The following is a 10,038-nucleotide window of genomic DNA, read 5'->3' as shown; positions in this document are numbered from 1 at the left end:
TGCATTCAAATGTCCCCATAGGCTAACATAGCATTTCGGCAGGTTTAATTTGGCGAACTATTGAAGTCGAAGTTTTTTTAAAGAGACAGTACTTCAATTATCGAACGGTCGAATATTCGAACGATTTTTACTTCGAATTGAAGTTGAAGTAAATTCGAAGTCATAGTATCCTATTCGATGGTTGAAGTATCCAAAAAATTACTTCAAATTTCGAATTATTTACTTTGAAAATTCCCTCGAATTCACTTCGACCCTTGATACATCTGCCCCTTAGTAGTGCGTAATAAATAACTTTATATAAGAGAAAGTGCAGTTTAAAGGTTAAGTAAAACTATCATAGTACACATATGCATTTCAAAAAGCATGACCCACTACCCTGAGGGAAGTGCCAAGATAGTCCAGTCCTGGCACTTCCCTACCAGGCAAAGTCCCACACTACTCCATTGGCAGACACAGAGTCTCAGTCCCTTATCCCCAATGAGCACAATTGGTCCCAGGTAGTGCTATTGCCCAAATACCTCTCCGCTGGGCAGATTTGCTCCCACATGGCAGGCACACAAAAACCTGTATCTCAAACATGGGTTCCGCTGGATCCTTTTCTACCCTCCCACAGGCCACTCACCCCGGGGCTCACACAGAGCTGGAACACGTATCCACAAAGGCTCCAGGCTCTCCTAGCTGAGCCCACAACTTTCTATGACAATGGCTCCCAGCACTGTCCATAGCGCTGGCACATGGTTACTTAATCCATAGCTGAACTGTAGCTCCCAGTACTGTCTATAGCGTGAGCACTCTGAATCCAGATTTGGAATTTAGGAGCTTCAGACCCTCCTAGCCTAGCTCCCAGGCATGGGGTCACCTACCCCAGCCTCAGAGGCCTCCTGCCTCTACATCTTGGTGGCTTGAATCACTGTCTCCTCAGTGAAGTAGTATCCAGCAGTAGTAAGACACTAACAGTAAAAAATGGCTGTGTGAGCACGTGGCTCTCCTATTTATAGTCAAGTGGTGCAGCAGCGACACCTAGTGACATCCTCCAGTATCAGCCATGCTGCACAGACACAAGGGCTCCTGCCCCTGTCAGAACCCTAGGAGACCCCATAGCTCAAGTCCAAACAGGGGATTTCCACACCATGTGGTTTAGACCGTAGGGAATTTACCCTATGGGTCCTTACATTATCTTGATGAGTAAGATGTCTTGACAATATATTTGCTTAAAAGAATGGAGAAATAGTGCATTTTCTGATTTGAAGATACCACATTTTTTTTTGTGCAACAGCATGGGGTATGGAAAAAGAAATTATATTCTCCCATCTGGTTATGGGCCCTTGTATGTAACAATACAATTATTCCTGATACCACTGCATATGTGCTATGGGGAAGGTTTTCCACAGTATGAACCAATAGAGTTTCTTCTATTACCTACCATTTTACCATGTAGGGGTGAAGGACATGTTGAGTGGGATGAGATAGTTGAAAGAGCAACAAAATAATCTTCAGGCTCTAATCCATCATTATCTACAGTATATGCCAGCAATTGAATTAAAACTCTATTTTCTATTGTCACGTTGTATAATATGTAATTTCTTCTTGCAGTCATGTGGCTTCAGTGGATTATCAGTATTCACGTAATAGAAAACCATTAATTGGAAGCAAGATAGTTGAAGTGGTTAAGATAGCCTTCTCTAAAGCTGAGCACACACTGAAATCGTTTTCCTGCAGTTTGGGAAAATATTGATTAAGCTGTATTATTGTATGTGGCTACTGACTACCCAATACTGTTGGTGTGGCTGGTGACCCTTCATGAACAATATCAATATAAACTTGGATATTCTTCTCTTGGTTATTTAAATATATGGTGTGGCACGGTAATAGGAAAACCCTGGAGGGAAGGGATGCTTTATGGGACAAAGCATAGCAGTATGAAAATCAAGGGCTTTGTTCACTCACGCTGAAAAGCAAATACAGGTGTTGGGTCTGATCAGTCACCACTTAAAGAGGTGATTGGGTTTGTCTTTTCATTTAAGTAAATCCCCATATTGTAACTTTGAACATGCTTGTGACAAGTCATCCAACCAACTGCTACACAGGCTGATTCTTAAAATAACTGATGCCCATGTATGGCCAAATCATGCTAAGGTACAGCCAGTTTTCTTGTGGAAAGACCAACCAGCCATTACACAGCCATCTTGATTGAAGAGCATTTGATAAAAACCTAATAACATATGAATGTAACTGTGCTTCATAACATCTACATCTTTCTCAGTGATGATAAAAAACAGAGTTGGCAGGAGTGCTTAGATGTATAGGGAATCTAATAGACGTGGGGAGTAATGCTAATTTTCAGTATATATGTGGATAACAGATAATTCTGCTATTCTTTTTTGGCATGAAGGTCAAGGTTGTAAGTCCCAGTAAGATCCATTTAAACCATTGGCTTAATATGTCCTAATAAGACCACCCTGACATGAAGTGTACTGCTTCCAAACCTGTTTACTAGCACTAATGGGAAGATAATAACCCTTCCTTTGAATGAACATCTGCTACCGTTTAAAATAGTTTATTTATCCCTGAGAAAATATCATATAGAGTAAATAATGAAAAACTAACAGCTCTTCTTGACCAGTTCACTTGCACTTTATTTCAAAAAAATAAGTGGTTAATTTAGGAAAAGAAACAAATGTCAAAACGACCATATGGTAGCAAAGTAACACTTGCTCATGTGCCTTCATTAATTAAAATAGAATAGTGACTCAGTTGTGTTGCAAAATAAATCTGGATCTTCTAAATGCCAACAAGTTTAGAAGATCCTTAATGCACATCTAGTACTTTTTTAGGGCCACACACCAGTGACAACATGCTAACAAATCAATAAATGTCGTCTGATGAATTTGACTGCATTGTTCTTAGCACCACCTTAAAGGGGTTGTTCACCTTTAAATTAATTGTTAGTATGATGTAGAGAGTGATACTCTGAGACAATTTGCAATTGGTTTTTATTTTATTATTTGTGTTTTTTTATTCAGCAGCTCCCTGGTTTTCAATTAGCAATTTCAGCAATCTGGTCTAGGGTCCAAATAAAAAGTAGATTGATGGGAGCCGTTACAACCACGGGTGAAAATCAATGAAAAAACTTTATTACTAAGTAATCATTAAAAAACAACCTCTGATGAAGTGCCAAAGTGAGGCACGAAACGCGTCAGGTGACTAGACACAGCATGGTTTAGTTAAAGGTCTCTAGAGTGATACCTGTTCATGTTTTTTAATGATTACTTGGTAATAAAGTTTTTTCATTGATTTTCACCCGTGGTTGTAACGGCTCCCGTCAATCTACTTTCAATTGGGACGCAGCAGACTTGGGCTGGAAGGGAGTCCAGTCGACGGGTAGCCACCACGAGGGTAACCATAAGACCATTTACATGGAAGTGCCTTCTATGTACTGATAGGGTCCAAATTACCCTAGCAACTAAGCACTGATTTGAATAAGAGTCTGGAGAGAGACCTGAATAGAAAGAAGAGTTATAAAAAGTAGCAGTAACAATACACATGTAGCCTTTATTTAGATGTCTTCACTGACCCCCATTTGCAAGGTAAAAAAAGCGTCAGAAGAAAAAGGCAAATAATTCAAAATGTATAAAAAAAGAAAAAATGAAAGCCAATTTTTTATATATATATATATAGTCAACTACAAGAGGTCCTCTGCACTCAACCCATTATCAATATATTTAAGACAGAGACATTTTGTGCATACTGCTACTAAAAAGTGCCTTACCCTTTAAACAACACAGGGATTGTTTGTCCATATATTGCAATATATATATATATATATATATATATATATACTAAAAGTTATCTGATCTAGTTTACAGGTAGTGTAAAAAGTGGATAAACGTGTAAATGCCAAATCACCACAAATACATTGTAGATGATTTCTGAATAGCAAAAATTCAAATCTCCCATCGTTTCCAGAGCGGATGTTTTCTAGTGAATTCCCACAGGCAGTGTAATGCTGCTGCACCCCATCACTGAAGTATGTGCAATTGTATTTGCTAACATTTGTTGTAGGTGTCAAATGCTCAGCAATGTAGATGAAGAATGCTGCTTGTACAATGACTCATACAGGATAAGCCACTAAATATATATTTTTTACGGGCAGGTAAATGTCATATGAGACATTGTAATTGCAACATTGAACATTGTACAGTATAAAAACACTAAACTTATGATTCCAGGCCACTGAATGTTGCTTGTGACAGTTGGTAGGTGGTCGCAGAGACTGCAGTCATATTCTGATTACATATATTGTATTTACAGAAATATATACAGGAAAAATACTGATATGTCTTATGCTTTAAGTATTCCATACCCATACTGCCGTATTTGGTAGAGCCAACTTTTATAGTAATAACTAGTTTGTTTTTTTGAGGGAAGTATGAACTAAATTTGTCCACTGGCATATTCGTTGCGGCAGGTTTGCTCCCGGTTTTAAGTTATTAGATGATACTTGTACAACTACATTTACAAATATGCCACAGATCCTTTGCTGTATTGACATCAGGGCTTTAACAAAGTAATTTAGAACATTCATGATTTTGTTTTTAAAGCACCCCATGGTTATTTTGGTCTAGCTCCTAAGTTTTCATGCTTTTGTCACTAGTTCCTGCCCTGCTCCTACCCATTTTGCTTTCCTGCACTCTCGACAACTTGTTGCTTCCTTTGCTTAGATTGTTTATTATGACTCTGGCCTGTTTGGAGATTCTGATTATTTTGCCTCTTCCTAGCGACTCTCCTAATTTTTTGTCTCTTCTGCTCTATTTTTCCCTTCTTTATACTTTGACTCCCTTGCTTGCTCCTATGAAAGCTCCATTAAAACCTGATGGTGTCTGAGTATCAAAGGGTCAGACCCAAGGCCAGAAGGGACAGTAAGAGGCAGGAGAGTACAACAAGCCTAGGTTCCTTGACGGTTTGAGTTGTATTATGGGGCACTTATTAACCAATAGGTGCTTTTAACAATGTTTTTGGTGTTTCCAACTGCGCTACTCTTTCAGTATTAAACTGCATGCTGACAAATGCCAAAGAAATATTAAAAAAGGAGAGTAATGCAAGTTGTTCAAACACTAAGGGGTTTACATTTTTTCACAAACTGAAAATTTTCTTAAAAAATTTGCATTTTATTATAAAGTGTAAAAACTTCAAAAAAAACTCTTAATACAAAATTTAGGCAAGTAAATGCAGTTGAGGTCCTATAGAAGTCAATGGAAACTGTGCTGATCCATTGGACCTTTTTTTAGCCATTCAGCATGTTAGAGGTTTGTGGATTTTAGTTATTAATAGTAATTGTCCAAAATAAACTCAATTTTTTTTCATTAAGCATTGTTTTTTGTTTGTACTTTTTATGATCCAATCTTTTAATAACTTGGCATTCAAGGCATTCATGGTTTTAGAAAAAACTAGTTTCATCATGGTTTCAGAAAGCTTTAATACCACTAAAATTAGACCTTTAGTAAATGGGCAACCTGGTTTCTATCTAGCCAGCAAACAAATTAAAAGGTACACTTATGCTGCACAACTATAATTAGCCAACAATGCACCTGTGTCATATCAAAAATCCACCCTTTAAAGCACCATAATAAAAGAAAAAGCCACCTTGTGCACATACAATCTAAACAGCATATATAGTAAATAGAAAACAATCTCATCATATTATTCAGAGCATTAAACTCTCATCAAAAGTCAGTGCAGTATGGCAATTAGGCAAGAACAAATTCCATTTGGGTTACTGACGCGACTTGCAGGAAAAACACAGAGTTAATGGTGCATTCAGAGGCCTAATGCTGGAAATCAAATGTCAGGGTGAAGCTTGTGAACATCCTCGTACCACATTAAAATGGTGGAAACCATTCAGATCACATACAGAAAAGTCTGCGTTCCACACAGTGCCTCCAACGCACCATTGGACAGAACTGACACACCATGTGTAGGCTTACTGACTGTTGCTATTTCAAACATCTCAATTTAGCATTAGCAAGATTACCAAGTGTGTGAAAACATTGTTGGATCAGCCATAATTCCAAAAATATCTAAACAGCAAATTCAGTTTTTATCATTTCATCTCAAATTACAATAACTGGTCTTCAGGTTTGTTTCCCCAAATGCTTTAGGACCCCTAAGGGACCAGCCCCAGAGTGTGGAAACCAAAGCAGGGACTCCCAAACTTTTTTACCCGTGAGCCACATTCAAATGTAAAAAGAGTTGGGAGTAACACAAGCATGAAAGAGGTCCATGAGGATGACAAATAAAGACTTTGATTGGCTATTTGGTAGCCCCTGTGTTGATTGGCAGCCTACAGGAGGCTCTGTTTGGCAGTACACCTGTTTTTTTATGCAACCAAAATTGCCTCCAAGCCTGGAATTCAAGAATAAGCACCTGCTTTGAGGCCACTGAGAGTAACATCCAAGGGGTTAGTGAGCAACATGTTGCTCACAAGCCACTGGTTGGGGATTACTGTCTTAAAAAAATACTATGGAAAATACCCTTTATTCATACTGATCAGTGCCAGTGGCTTTGCATTCATGACCTGAGCTCACACACTCTCATTGGCTTTCAACAGACAATCTGACACATCCACATTATAACTGACACACTTTCTGCTCGTGTCTATACAGTGTGAGGAGCAAGTAATTATATTAATGCATTTAGATATATAATCAGACTCTTGTACATGGATAATGGCATTCTAAATGGGTGCTTTCTATTTTGCATAAACCATAAAGAGATAAAAAACCTTTAAAAGAAAATGTTTATAAAATATATATTAAATAACTCCAATAACAGCAATTTCAGGGGGGCTCTGTTAAAGGTGTATAGTTCTCCTTTAACATTTCATTGCTAACAGGTTTTATTTTGAAAGCACATATCATTACTGTCATTTCAGTGCAGAATGTACTGCGTTATATTATACTTAGCTGTGGTATTTTTCAGATAATTCGGTACACAGTATCAGACAGTAAATATTTTTATTTCTGTCTCCCAATTTCATCCTATCCACGTAAATAGAATCTGAAGCCAGATATATCTACAATGTCAGTAAGCTGTGGAAGAAAGGAGACGCAGTGCCTGTCAGTCTCAAACAGACTGTGAACAGGGAGGACAGGACAGTTTTTGTAATGGTCACAATATGGCAGAATAATTTGCCATATGTCAATTCACACATAAAAGTGCTTGTGTGTTAATAAGGATTGCTATTTTCAGTGGACATTGTATATGCCAAAGTGTTCCCTTATATATTTATATATATTTATATATATACTGTATATACAGTGATCGGGGGAAAAGATGTACATACTGTAAACTATGGGATTCTATTTATATCATTTAGGTCAGCTGTAAGAGAAAGTAATTGTTAATACCCTAGCACTAACAATATCACTGTATGTAAAGGTACTGTATGGAATTTATTATCTGGAATACTAGGACCTGGAGATTTCAGATAAGGGATCTTTTCATAATTTGGATCTTCATACCTTAACTCTGCTAAGAAACATTTAAACATTAAATACACCCGATGGGATTGTTTTACCACCAAATGCAGATTAGCGAGGATTAAATACAGGGTACTATTTCATTGTTATAGAGAAAAAGGAAACCATTTTTTAAAAAAAAAAAATAATTATGTGCTTAAAATCTGGATTTCTGGATAAGGGATCCCATACCTGTACCACATGGAATGCAGCTCCCTGACATTATTATAACTAAGCATTAAAAAAACATCATTTCTTTTTCCATAAAGATTTGTTTAAAAAAAAATACTATATAATTATCATGGAGTAAAATGAAATTAAAAACAGTGCAACATAATTTCCTTCAAATGACACTTTGTTAAACTTACTGAATTATGTCTACTTCTCAAAAAATTGTGATTATTGGCACAGTTCAACAAGTTTTATGTTCATCTTTTTTTACGGGTTCAAAATAAAAAGACACATTATAGAAGGACACAAATATTAAAATGTAAGGCATACTAAACCTAGTACACCTTACATAGTTACATAGTTAAATCAGGTTGAAAAAAAAAAACAAAGTCCATCAAGTTCAACCCCTCCAAATGGAACCTAGCATCCATACACACACCCCTCCATACCTTCACATAAATTCTATATACCCATACCTATACTAACTATAGAGTTTATTATCACAATAGCCTTTGATATTATGTCCGTCCAAAAAAATCATCCAAGCCATTCTTAAAGGCATTAACTGAATCAGCCATCACAACATCACCCGGCAGTGCATTCCACAATCTCACTGTCCTCACTGTGAAGAACCCCCTACGTTGCTTCAAATGAAAGTTCTTTTCTTCTAGTCTAAAGGGGTGGCCTCTGGTAAGGTGATCCACTTTATGGGTAAAAAGGTCCCCTGCTATTTGTCTATAATGTCCTCCAATGTACTTGTAAAGTGTAATCATGTCCCCTCGCAAGCGCCTTTTTTCCAGAGAAAACAACCCCAACCTTGACAGTCTACCCTCATAATTTAAGTCTTCCATCCCTCTAACCAGTTTAGTTGCACTTAGTCTCTGCACTCTCTCCAGCTCATTTATATCCCTCTTAAGGACTGGAGTCCAAAACTGCACTGTATACTCCAGATGAGGCCTAATCAGGGACCGATAAAAAGGCATAATTATGTTTTCATCCATTGAGTTAATGCCCTTTTTTATGCAAGACAGAACTTTATTTGCTTAAGTAGCCACAGAATGACACTGCCCAGAATTAGACAACTTGTTATCTACAAAAACCCCTAGATCCTTCTCATTTAAGGAAACTCCCAATACACTGCCATTTAGTGTATAACTTGCATTTATATTATTTTTGCCAAAGTGCATAACCTTGCATTTATCAACATTGAACCTCATTTTCCAGTTTGCTGCCCAGTTTTCCAACTTAGACAAATCACTGCAAAGTGGCAGCATCCTGCATGGAACCTATAGTTCTGCACAATTTAGTATCATCTGCAAAAATAGAAACAGTACTTTCAATGCCCACCTCCAGGTCATTAATAAACAAGTTGAAAAGCAAGGGACCTAGTACAGAGCCCTGCGGTACTCCACTAACAACACTGGTCCAATTAGAAAATGTTCCATTTACCACCACTCTTTGTAGTCTATCTTCTATCCAGGTACAGTACAAATACTACATTCCAGGCTAACATTCCTTAATTTAACCAGTAACCACCTGTGTGGCACTATATCAAATGCTTAAGCAAAGATTAAATACCAATAATAATCAAGTGGTTTGTGTACCACTACAATAGATTATTTTTGCAGCAACATGTTATTATCTGACATTTTGATAAATTTGTGACTAAACACCTTTGCATACACTTGTAAAGAAATAATTAATCCTTACAGAGGCAAGACATTGGGTTTAATAGTGAAATAGGAAAGATTTGTTATCAGTAAAACCCCAGGTCCCTAGCATTCTGAATAACAGTCTCCATACCTGTAATAAAACATGGGGGTCAGGAAATATGCAGTGATAAATTTACATTCTTGTAATTTGTTAAAAACTAACAATATCATATCTGGGTATCAGTGCAGTTTTATAAAGAAATAGATCATACCGAACAAATGTTTATGAGTTCTCTAACAATGCAATCTGGAATCTTAGTTTAGGAATACAGTGGGTGATGTATGTGTCTTTTGAACCAAGCCATTTTTGACAGGTTTAAGTGTAAATGAAAGGAAAAAAAAATAACTAGCCAAACATGTTTAATTGGCTGGTAGACAGTAACAGGGATAAATGTCAGACAGAATGTTTTACCTTATTATTATTCAGTGAAGCCAGATGCACATAAGGGTTACATTGATTCAGACAGCTGCAGATGTATTATTCCTATCATAGAGATCTTTGTGAGTTATGTAGTCCTTGCCCATCTGTGCAAAGTGTGGGAAGTAGTGATGTGTGGGTCAGGTTATTCCCTGACCCTAACCTGCCCTCCCTCCGCCAGCGCAAGCCCGCATTCAACTTCTGGGTTCCTTTCATAGAC

Source organism: Xenopus laevis, chromosome 5L, assembly GCF_017654675.1.
Source record: "Xenopus laevis strain J_2021 chromosome 5L, Xenopus_laevis_v10.1, whole genome shotgun sequence".
Lineage (NCBI taxonomy): Eukaryota > Metazoa > Chordata > Amphibia > Anura > Pipidae > Xenopus > Xenopus laevis.
The sequence above is the reverse complement of the archived record's forward strand: the minus strand, read 5'-3'. Positions refer to the sequence as shown.